The sequence below is a fragment of the Rhinolophus ferrumequinum genome, chromosome 11, assembly GCF_004115265.2.
Source record: "Rhinolophus ferrumequinum isolate MPI-CBG mRhiFer1 chromosome 11, mRhiFer1_v1.p, whole genome shotgun sequence".
Lineage (NCBI taxonomy): Eukaryota > Metazoa > Chordata > Mammalia > Chiroptera > Rhinolophidae > Rhinolophus > Rhinolophus ferrumequinum.
Window position 1 is genome coordinate 84,778,724 of NC_046294.1, and position 12,426 is coordinate 84,791,149.

Sequence of the window (12,426 nt, forward strand, 5' to 3'; positions counted from 1 at the left end):
TTGGAAAGGTACTTTGTTTTATGAGATGACGAAATCTACTTTTCTTCTCGAGCGTTACATATTGAAAAAATGAAAACATGATTAAACTATTCTTTTAATGTCATCTCATCATTTATAAAGAGCTTCAGGAAAACAATTTGCATGCGAGCTGAGCACGATGGTGCATAGTGTGGAACTCAATGTCAAAAACTAAAGTTCAATTTCCAGTGCTAATCAAGTTTTTAAAACAGGAACTCTATTCTTTCCCCTACTACCTGCGTGATTTTTGTTTGTTTTTTTTCATACTCTTAATTCAAAATCTTCTAAAATTTTGGAGTCAATTTTTAAAAAACACAAAAGTAGCATTGCAAAGAAAACATCAGAGTAATTAGTTCTCATCAACTGTTCTCATTCCAGAAGAAAAGAAAAAAAGAATGGGTAAGGACCCATTTAGGTTAGTTAGATGGTGTGTGTTTATGAGACAGAAAGTAAGAGTAACAGGGAAGATTGAGCATAAAGTAGGGTGAGACCAAGCACATTTATAAAAACCAAATACATCTGTGCTATTGAGACTTGCCCTTGATATTTGAATCTCCAGCCTTTACTACATATAAAGCAGAGGCTACCAGACCTTTCTGTATATTAGAATAATCTAGAGATCTTTTAAAAATCCCAAAGCCAGGCCACAACCCCAAACAATTAGACCACAATTTTGGGAGAATGAAATTAGGCATCAGAGTGTTTGAAGCCCCCAGGTTTGGGAATCACTGACATGAAGTATAGAAACCAAGTAAGTTTTTCTATCTCGTTTAAGATTCACCATAAATGTCATCCCAGGGAATTAAAATAAAAGAAAGAAAAAGGAAAAATATCACTAAACTAATGAATACATTAACCTGTATCTATTTTTTCAAGAAAACCATGTGCATATATACTCCTTGCCATTATGAAGCTAGCTCAACAAAATGCTGAAAAAAATCATTATAAACATACATGGCATATGCTAACATGGGTTTGTACTGATTGCTTTCAGAAGGATGCTGATATAGGTGAGAGAGCAGAAGGGATACAGTCTTATGACAAACTCAGAACCAGGCTATGCAGATTCCAGGTGGACTACCACAGCTTTCTAGTGACAAATTGGCAGCAATTAGAAACACACATCTGAAGAAGTAAACTTGCCTAGCCTTGCCCAACTTAGTCTTTCGTCTATTAATAATAGGGGAAAGAACATTAAAACCTTCTACTAACAAAGTTCAAAGCTGGCAAAGGAGGGAAAGAAGAGAATCCTAAACTTTGTAATTCCAACTTTTTTGAAGACTCATTGAAATTAATTTTCTGACTGTACATATTATTAACACATGGTATACAAAAGGTTTTACTCATTCCATAACACTTTCTCCCCCGCCAGCTCCTTCTATTCCCTATGTCTTTCACCAAAAAAAAATGGTTAAAGGTACATGTGTTCTCTTTGCAGTCTTGGTTCATGACATTCAAAGAGTTCATCATATACAGAGCACTCCAGTGTACTTAGCTGAAATCTGCAGAAATCTTTTATCCCTAAGAAACAGTATAGATTATTTTTATGCCATCCAAATGGGAGAATGTCCTAGATACCAGATGATGAACGGGCCCCGGAAGGACCATATTGCTAACATGCTTATGAGCACTACAAAATTTGGCTTCAAAGACACCTCTGAGTTTGGCAGCACTACCACAGATGTCCGTGAATAGTGAAGACGAGCTTGCCGACAGTGGAAGCAAAGGGCGTGTGGCAGGAAGCACGTCCTTGTGCATGCAGCCACATTAGATTGAAGACAGAAGGCATTCTCTTAGAAGAAATCCAGGAAAATCAGTGTTATCAGTCTATGTGCTACAAACATGGTTGTGCTTCATTACAAACAGGGTTGTAGCATAGGATGAAAAACATAAATCTTGACCACTCTCAAAGACCTAAGGTCAAGCTGTATAACATTTTTTCCTTAGTGCTGGCTTTTGGCATTTTGGTGATTTCAATGACATTTATAATGGGCCAACCTTCCACAAAGGATCACTTAGCTAACTTTTTTTTCAATAGCACATAAAGGTGAAGGGAACGCTTCTTTGCAGAACAGATATGCTACAGATTAACTTTAGAGTTGTTCTCTTTCATCTTAAATTTTCCTTTGCCTCTATCGTGCTGTGAAGTCACGATACATCTGTGACAAAATAACTCCCATGGCAACAGCCGGACATCATAAACACCAGATTAAGACTTGGCTGCAAAGCCAAAGGAGATGATGGGATGGGAAGATAGAGGCTATAATTCAAACAAATCTCTTCCGCAATAGCTAGGGGAATACTAAACATTGCTGGCCAAGTAAATTGCTTTTTGTGTAAGTGTTCTCTTTTTTGAAGTTTGCCCCAGTGTGAAAGTCTCTCTGTAAGTCAGAACTTCAGCATTATTTTAATGTACTGTTCTGTATTTAATAATCTTTTGCTTCAGACATTAGTCAGTTACCATGGGAATGACAGCAGCACAAATACAGGATTATGGCTATCCAGCAAGAGAAAAGAAATTATGAATAAGCCTCGTTATGTTCAATAATTAGCAGCTACATGGTAAAAAACAAAACCATGAATTTAGGTTGATGCATTTATCTCAGTGTTTGAATACAACTCTGAGTGTGTTATTGCTTTAAAATGAGATTCTAACAAACTGCCAAAAAATTCTTAACTAGCAGTTGCTACTCAGTGCTATAATTTAAAAACTCATCCTGTCCATCTCTTCTCTATTTTAATTCTTTCCCTGCAGAATATTAGCAACAAATGGATGATACAAAACATCCCATGACAGATTCTGGTAACTCGAGCCAACATTTTTAAGAGAAAAATATGGAAACACTAAACATTAGTAGCTCCTGTACCTTAGCTAACTGCAAAAGGAATGAACAGCTTCCAGGAAGCTGTGCTGCTGTCTCCCCCGATGAGAAGTCCATGTACAAGACGCAGACTGGGAAAGCTCAGCACAAAGAGGCATGAAAGTCCAAGTGGGACCAACATGTGAGCCTTGTAGCCCTCTATTCTTTCTTCTAAGGTGACAATAAAGGACACTGTACTCTATGATGTTTATTTACTATGATGAATTAGAAGGCATTCCATGCAGTTAGAACTTTTATTAACAGGGCCTGGAACTTCACGAATCGCAGGAAAGATTAGCAAAATGGTGGATAAACATTTTGAGATTATCAAAGATTGCTAAAGGAGTATTTCTCTAAACCAAAGACAATATCCAAATTTAAAAGCATGTATTAGAGCAATACCATAGTTTCATCTTTTCTGAATATTTGAGAGCTTGAGCACATTACCAGACCCCCTAGCATCCCATGGAATCACCTGCTCTCTCTACAAGGATAGCAATTTTCACATTTATCCCACCTACATCAGGCAGCAAGAAAGAATTCTTAATCTACTCTTAAGCCATTCAAGTTTTGAGTAAGATTGTTAGATCCTTGGTACTTTCAGACTTCCCAACTCCCCCCTCCTGTGAGGTTTCTGCATTCTAAGGCAATGGCACAACACATCATTGGAGGAAAGTAATTTTAGAACGTGCCATCCAAATTAACTGGTCGTGAATAGGCTCTGATTAAAATATAAAGAGCTTTTAAAATAATTTAAAATGATTCACTGGAACTAATTTGGAGATATTTTAATCTCTGGATGTGCAATGAACTGTAGTGTCCCTTGGCCCCAGCTTCTTCTTAGAGAGGGACGTTTCTAGTTAGGACTTTTGCCCCTGGGTAAGGGGTAACTGAGCCATACAAACCAAACTGCCCAAGCCTGCATAGCCCTCTGCCTTTTCTGATTTATGTTTTTCCAACTTAGGCACAGTTCTCTTCCACTTTCCAAACCAGACTGTGTATACTTCCCCTTCTTGGTGAATATTGCTTGCCTGTTTATAGCCTAGATATAACAGCTAGATAATTTTGAACACAACAATGTGACAATTATTTAGAGAATCATATGAGATCAAAAGACCTCAGTTTACATTCTTTAGTCATTTGTTTGAATTCCATCTTAGATTAAACAAAGGGATATTTTCCCAACACAACGTTCTAATACATTCACGAGGATTCAACTAAGGCCACTTGTGAACCAATACCTAAGCCGCACTTAACTCTGCTTTTCTAACATTGACTGTGAAGTTCAAGGAGATGCTTGCTGCTTTGGAAAGTGCCGTCGGAAACCCACTACAGATTCCTTCACAAAATCCTTCAGTGCCTAGTCTCCAAGATTTCCTGAATTTTAGCCAAAGACACTTCAGATAAGAGGAGGAGAGCTGATCTCTATTTTCTTGCTTTCTAGATCTTGCTGTTTCTTTCTGGATAAAGCTTCAGTTGAAAAGAAGAAATGAGGGGGGAAATCGATGTATTGGAACAGTTTGATAAGCACCGAATTCCCTGACTTAATCCTCCTAGCAATCTGATGAGGTAGGTATTATTATACCCACTTAAGAAATGAAGAAATCAAAGAAGAAAAAGATATCCAACAATTGGTAATGGAAGAGTGGAGTTCAAACCCAATACAACTCCAAAACCTAAGTTCTTTCTGCTATGCTGAAACCTAGTCGTCTTGAAAGCAGGAACCCTGTCTTTTTATTCTTCTGGGTAATCTCAAAGTTCTTAACAAAACACGTATAACAAGTAATAGGCAAAGGATTTACAGGAAACTATCTAGTTTCTTTCGTCAAGGCAACCCCTTTGCCCATACTGGATCACAGCACACATGTCACCCACAACTTACAAAGGAGCATCAGACAAGGGGTGGATCCATCCATTCTGAAGTTATGTATTCAAGCATCAGATTGTCACTTACCTAAAAGAAAGAAGAGAGAACACCATTATTGTAAATGTAGACACTTACCACTTAGAAACTTTACGGAATTAATATACATTCATTTTATAATCAGTGTGTTCCGAGCACAATAGTATAAGAAGAGCTATTTCTTCCTATCACTTAATTTCTCAAGGCAATTTCACATCTGTGTTCACTCTTTGTTACTGAGCATTTCAAGTCCAATGTTTTCCCCACCTTAACCTAGAACAGTCTTTATTTTTTTAAGGTGATAGAACATCTTTAAAAGACAGATGAATCCTCTCCGGAAAATTACATACAGACGCCTTTCATATAGCTTCAGTGGGTTCAAAGTCCTCCTGCAATCTACCCACTGACTCTGTACGATGAACGTCTGATAGGAGCTAGACGGTAGGATGTCCCTGAATCTTAAACATGCTTCAGATTGCTTCAAAATCCCACAGAAAATTTAAACTCCTAAAAATGTGTGTGATAGATGTACAAAATGCAAATAAAAAAGGCAAGTTCGTTTTAGGCACACATGGCATATAAACAAAAAATTGGTCAAGATTAGCTGGCAAAGAAACTCTCTAGAAATAGCAAAGAACTGACAATGATTTGGATGTCAACTAGGTCTGTTGGTCATAAAATTAAAAATTTAAATGAATTAAAACAAACCAACCAAAGAATTACCAGGAAAACCTGAAAAAGAAAAGGTGTGTGTGTGTGTGTGTGTGTGTGTGTGTGTGTGTGTGTGTGTGTGTACACTGTTGTATGTTGGGTTGGGGATGGGGCTAGTCCCAACAGATAGTATATCATATCAGAAAGCTTCTGTAAGTCGTGTGGTTTTCTTGCATAAATAAACAAACAGACCAATGAAACATAACAAAAAGCTCAGAAACTGACGCAAGTATACATGGAAAGTTAGTATATGATAAGGTAACGTCTCAAATCAGTGTGGGAAAAAAATGAACTTTTTAATATCCAGTCTGGAAATTTGGATAGCCACTGGAAAAAAAATTATTGCATCCATATCTCGCATTATATACCAGAGTATACTCCAAATGGATCACAGATCTAAATTCAAAAATAAAGTTACACAATCATTGAAAGAAATAAAATTTGGGTTAATTCCTTTATAGAGTGAGAACAGGCTAATCCAGAAATAATAAAAGATTCATAAATTTGTTTACAAATTTATTTAAAAATAGAAATATTTTGCATAGCAAAAAAATGTCATCAGCCAAAAGACAAATAACATGCTTGAAAAAAAAAATTTGCAACTTATCACAGAGGCATAATATCCCTCACGTACAAGCAGCTCCTAAAAAATTGAAAAGAAAAATACCAACATCCCCAAAGAAAAATATGGCAAAAGATATGAATAGGGAGTCTACAGAAGGATAAGTGAAAATGGCCCAAAACATATGAACAGATGCTCAACGTTCGTTACTCATAATAAGAGACGTGCATTTATTTTTCACTAATCATGTTGGCAAAAATCCAAAAGTTGACAACATACTCTGTGAGGCTGAGGGGAAACGGTACCTTTTATATTGCCAGGGAGAAGGCAAAATGATACAAACCCCTAAAGGAGGGGACTTGGCAGATTCTAGCAGAGATGTAGATTTATAAACCAGTATAAAGGGAAAAGGGTAAGTCAGTGAGGAAAAAAGGAACTCTTCAATAAAGGGTTTTAATAGCACTCCAAAAAAATAAGTGTAGACAGAATGACGGAAACAGAAAATCATTTGGCAAACACGACAAGCAAGAATAGATGCTAAAATTACAAAGGGAAAACAGAAATTTTACTGTGGAGAAATGTGGCAGGTACTACCTTAGCCTACTGTGGTAGATGTTAACATTTGGGGAACCTGGATGAAAGGTCTATGGAATTTTTTTTGTTATTTTTGCAAATATTTTGTAAGTCTGAAATTATTTTTCAAGTTAAAACAGCTTAGCATTTCTTAAAATTTTTCTTACAAAAATAGTACTGAAACAGGAAAAAACTAAAATTATATCCTTACTTCATGCCACACACAAAAATTACTAATACATTAACTGAAAAAAAAAAAAAAAACCCTGAAATTTTTAGAAGGACATTTTTATGACCTTGAGATTGCCTACATTAAAATTAAAAACTTTTGTACAACAAAAGATTGCATAAACAAAGTAAGCAAGCCATACACTTGAAATGCGTATAAGCCAACAAAGGATTAGTATTCAGAATATAAAGAATTTATACATAAAAAGGACAAAACAATCCAACAGAAAAATAGACAAAGGCAACAGACAGTAGAGAAAACCCAAATAGCCAATATATATAAAATGATACTCAACTTCCTGAATCAGGAAAAGGCAAATTATACTGAGAAGATATCTTTTCACTGCCATCAAATTGACAAAAATTTTATTGTCTGGAAATACCAGTGTTGGAAAAGATGGGAAGCAGTGGGAGCTCCCTCACAGTGCGTGACAGCTTCAGGGAGCAATTACCTAAGTGAGGGACAGATTTATCAAGGAAAGTAAGGCATGTCCAAAGTAACTCCACTTCTGGGTATATTACCCTAGAGAAATTTCTACAGGTGTTCCAAAGTAGAAGACATATACAGGGACATATGTACAAAGACGAATGTTCATCGTAGCACTGGGAGTAAGAATCAAAAACTGGAAATGACCTAGAAGCTCATCAGAAGGTAACTAAATAAATGGTATATATTCACAAAATGGAATTATATATAGCAGCGAGAATAAATAAACCAGAGCTACATGCATCAAAATGAATACATCTCACAAATGAAGGGTGACATTAAAAAGCAAATTTCAGAACTGGCATCTTGAAAGTTTATCATTATGTTTAATAGTTTATTAAAAACATGTAAAAATACTGCATACTATAGATAGACACATGTAGGAAAATGACTAAAAAGATACGGGAGTAATAAACACTAAATCCAGTTTAACCCTGGATTAAACCCTGGATTAAAGGGAGGAAGGTGGGGAATGGGGTGATGGAGAGACCAGTGTAACAGAGCGTTTGCACACAGGGCAAAGTATTAAGATGTGAAAAGACATGACAAACGTAGAGGTGGTTATATGAGTTATTTCCTATGTGTATTATTTTCTATAAAATTTTCTATAAATGAAAAATATAATTTCAAAAAGAATATGCATAATAAAATATGAGCCTTTATTATTAGATGACTTCAATTTTATTTTGCCTAACTTTGATGGGGTTTTGCAGTTTTTTAATGAAGTCATTTCTTTTTTCTTGATTTTTGTATTGATATAAGAATATACAGGGGGGGCCGGCCCAGTGGCTCAGGCAGTTGGAGCTCCGTGCTCCTAACTCCGAAGACTGCGGGTTCGATTCCCACATGGGCCAGTGGGCTCTCAACCACAAGGTTGCAGGTTCAACTCCTCGAGTCTCGCAAGGGATGGTGGGCAGCGCCCCCTGCAACTAAGGTTGAACACGGCACCTTGAGCTGAGCTGCCGCTGAGCTCCCGGGTGGCTCAGTTGGTTGGAGTGCACCTCCTCTCAACCACAAGGCTGCCGGTTCGACTCCCGCAAGGGATGGTGGGCTGCGCCCCCCTGCAACCAGCAAAGGCAACTGGACCTGCAGCTGAGCTGTGCCCTCCACAACTAAGATTAAAAGGACAACTTGAAGCTGAACGGCATCCTCAAGGGTGCCATTCAGGACAACAACTTGACTTGGAAAAAAGTCCTGGAAGTACACACTGTTCCCCAATAAAGTCCTGTTCCCCTTCCCCAATAAAATCTTAAAAAAAAAAAAAAAAGAATATGCAGGGTATCTTTAGACCCCATATTCTAAAATTAAGGCTGCCTTTGTTTCCTTAAAAATACCCAAACACTTGAAAATACCAAAACACTGGTATTGCCAGACAATACCTTATTACTCATATGTTCAGTTGCTTCCTTAAAGATTTCTATTTAGAAAAAATTTAACCAATGCCTCTAGAGTATGCTAGACCCCAGAATATATTTAGGATGTTAAAATGTTTTAAAGAGGTTTAATTAAAAAAAATCAGATCATCTACGATGCCTTTAATTAAGATTAAATAACTAAATAAAATTGCATTTTCCATAATAAATGTCAGATTATAGATTACTATGCAATTTGTGTGCTAAGAAGTGATATATAACTGTGAAGTACCCCATGGTTGAGGAAACAAAATAAAAATGTATTAATCAAGTATTGGGTATATATACAAGAGAGGCGGTTTCCAATATCACAATCAATATAATGTGCTATTGCTACTGAATTTCGCCAAGAGTAACTGCAATGATTCACCACCTGGTAGGTCAGCACACTCTAGGATTAGAAGGGCTACAAAGATTTCGGTGAAAGCTAAAAAGTCCCTATTCACCTATTCACTGCACTTTTCCAAGACTGTGAGCACTACTGGTTAATAATGTTAACAATGAGACCCCAGACCTAAGTCCATGTCTCTCACATAGTAATTTCACACGGAAAAAAAATCAGTTCTACGGCTCCCTACCCTTAGCTTACTGTCTTTCAAGGTGAACCACTAGATAGATCAATGCAAATCCACCATCACTGAAAGGAAAAAGAACCAAAGCACGGGTATGGAGTGTGGGCCAGCAGCATCTCGGTGAAGAAGCATTGTGTTCCCAAAGTGCTGCTGAGATGACTAGATATGCACCCAACAATCTGATGGTCATCATTAGGAATGTTTAGAAAATCCACGCCAAGAAGACGACTTATTTCACGACTAACTGAAAAATGACAGGCCATCATCTAAAGCCACTGTTTTCATTTTTGTATATTGAATAAGGATAAATGTCTTAAATGGCAAATAAGCCCCTTAACGATCAAATTTCTGAAAAGTGTTCTCCTTGCTGTAAATGCGGTGGAGAGGGGGACAACTTACCTTTGGGCTCAGAAACTGAATGACAAGTTTCAGCTCCATCCAAGCAAATTTTCAGTCAAACAGAATCCTCTGAAAAAACTTTTTGAAGGGGTGGTAAATGTTGGTATTGGCAACAGCATTAACATAAGCCACACTGTTTGCTGTTTTTACATGTGAACATTGGGAATAAGAGTGAAGCAATGACGTCCATCTTTAAAACAAAAACAAAAACAAAAAAACCAGTCCGGGGCGGCCGGATGGCTGTTGGTTAGTGCGCAAGCTCTCAACAAGGTTGCTGGTTCAATTCCCGCATGGGATGGTGGGCTGCGCCCCCTACAACTAAAGATTGGAAACGGCGAATGGACTTGGAACTGAGCTGCGCCCTCCACAACTAGATTGAAGGACAACTTGAAGCTGATGGGACCTGGAAAAACACACTGTTCCCCAATATTCCCCAATAAAATTTTAAAAAAAACAACAACCCAGTTCAATATATTAACTTTCTTCTGCCTAAAAAAAGGTGCCAATTTTAGTTCCTCAAACAACAAATTTTTCCCCAGCACAATAGCTCATTTCTTTATACTACAGCTAGTTGGCTGTCCCTGATCAGTTGAAATCCCTCCACAGCTCAAGATCTGGGACTGAAACCAAAAGGAATAAATCAATGAAGTCCTGGATTTCAATCCTACTATGCAGGCCAGCACTCTTCTAAAATGAGGAATGGCCAAAAGCAGTGGGAAGTTCACAACTGCGCTGGTCAGTGATCTAAAATTACATGACATGGGAAGGATCTGCTCCCATTGAATCCTGGAAAATCTCATTTAATAGTCCTTTTACTGTATTATATTGCATCAGAAAGCTTCTACATAGCTCTTCCTTCTAGCACATATTCAGCATCAACTCTACTCCAAGAAAATTAGTTAAGACATCACTCTTATGTGGAAGGACTCCTAAATAATCAAACTCCTGAGATAAAAGAAGTCAATGTTATTTCCTCACACAGAAGCTGGGGGCAGGAGGAGATGTTGGCCAGAAAATACATATTCCAACAGAAAAGTTACATTTTGATATTGTTCCAAAAAGGGAATATTGGCAGGAACCTCAAGATTTTGTGCTTTCTGCTGCTACTAAAGTGAAATAGATTTTAGTTGTAATCCAGTCATATGTAACAAACCAAAAGCAGACAGACTGGCAAATACTAACTCTAGATGTATAGTGTCACCAGTCATCAGTTCAGAGAGGTCCAAAAAGAAGCCCAGGCAGTAATAAAGTGTATGAGGAGATGAACAATGAACATTTTAATCCCGATCTAGGGAGAGGACATAAAGGAGTTCACCTGTGCAGAAGACTTCAAATGCTAGATGAGGGAGAACAAAAAAAGAGACTTAAATGGAAAACTCACAAGCTAAGAATATAATAAAGCAAAACCAAACTTCAATTTTTGCAAGAATACTAGCACTTGGCACTCAAAGAAGACGGCATGACACTACTCTGTATACAAGGAAACGTGAAATCTCGAAATCCTTGCACCCCAGTCACTAAAGCACTGGCCAGGTAGGGCTAAGCCACAAACAAGATGTCTTAAGAAATCGTACTATCCACTTTATCCTGCTTTTGTTTTCAGGTTTCTCGTTTTCCTGTTTTGTCTTTCTCTTCTTTCATTGTTAAATATTAGCATCTAAAGAAAGACATCTTGAGAAACAATCTTTATTCACTCAATAGGGGAATCAAGTCCTCTTGAGCTCAAGGGGCCACCAAGATGGGTTTTTAATGAAACAGTCGCCCAACTAAGTAACTGGGGAAAAGTGAAGGAAAGGTGTCAAAATCTGACTTGGTGGACACGAGGAAGAGTCAACATAAATCCACAGAGAATGCATGCAGTTTTAGGGAATCTGAGCTCCTTTAAGCCTCAACACAATCTACCTCAGGGACTGCTCCCATATGCCAAAAAAAAAAAAAAATCCACTTTGCCAGCTCCCAGATATATAGCATTAGGGCAGGGATAAATTTCAAGCTGGCAAAAGTCCAAATCCAACATTTGCAGCTGTAGTAGCTGCCTTGTTTACAAAGCAATTCAGGAAGCTTTTAGAGGGCAAAGTGCATCAGACAGAAGGGGGTCTGTAAGCAACACATGAATGGATCCCAATGCATTCAGAGCAGACAACACATCTGTTCCCAGGTCCCCCTTGGAAACATGCCGAATACAAATCCAAGTCAACCTTTAATGCTCATGTTTTTTCAGGAAAGCATATCTACTTAAGCACGCAAATCAAAATTATACGCTGGTAGTTATTGGGCCCTTGGGCTGTCCCCCACGTTCTCACCAAAACACTGGAAACATGCATGCCACACAAGGTTTTGAGCACGCTCCAATCAACTATGACCTGGGCCACTTAGCTCATTAACGATGCCATGCATAAGTGTGCCTTCTATTGCCATTTCACGCCTCTCAGGAACTGTGCTCCTCAGCTTCTCTCCGATAAGGTCTACGTCCAGCACAATGATGCCAGCAAAGGGTAGGTCGGCAGCAACCTCGGCCATTCGTGCAACATCCTCACACCCAGGTTTAGATACTCTCACTTGCTTCCATCCCCCTTTAGTCCTTCTAATGCCATCTCCTTGCCATTTTTCTTTTCTTGGCATAGTTTAATTCAGGATCCCTCTCTAACAAGAAACATACAGTCAAGAAATAGGGGGTGAGGAGGAGTGGGTAAAGCGCAA

General features: G+C 38.0%; 1 protein-coding gene across 6 annotated transcripts in view; it reads right to left on the reverse strand.

Moving 5' to 3' along the window:
• CADM1 (cell adhesion molecule 1) overlaps window positions 1–12,426 on the reverse strand; it is a 330,897-nt gene that overhangs the window by 225,711 nt on the left and 92,760 nt on the right. The gene's annotated exons all lie outside the window — the stretch shown is intronic.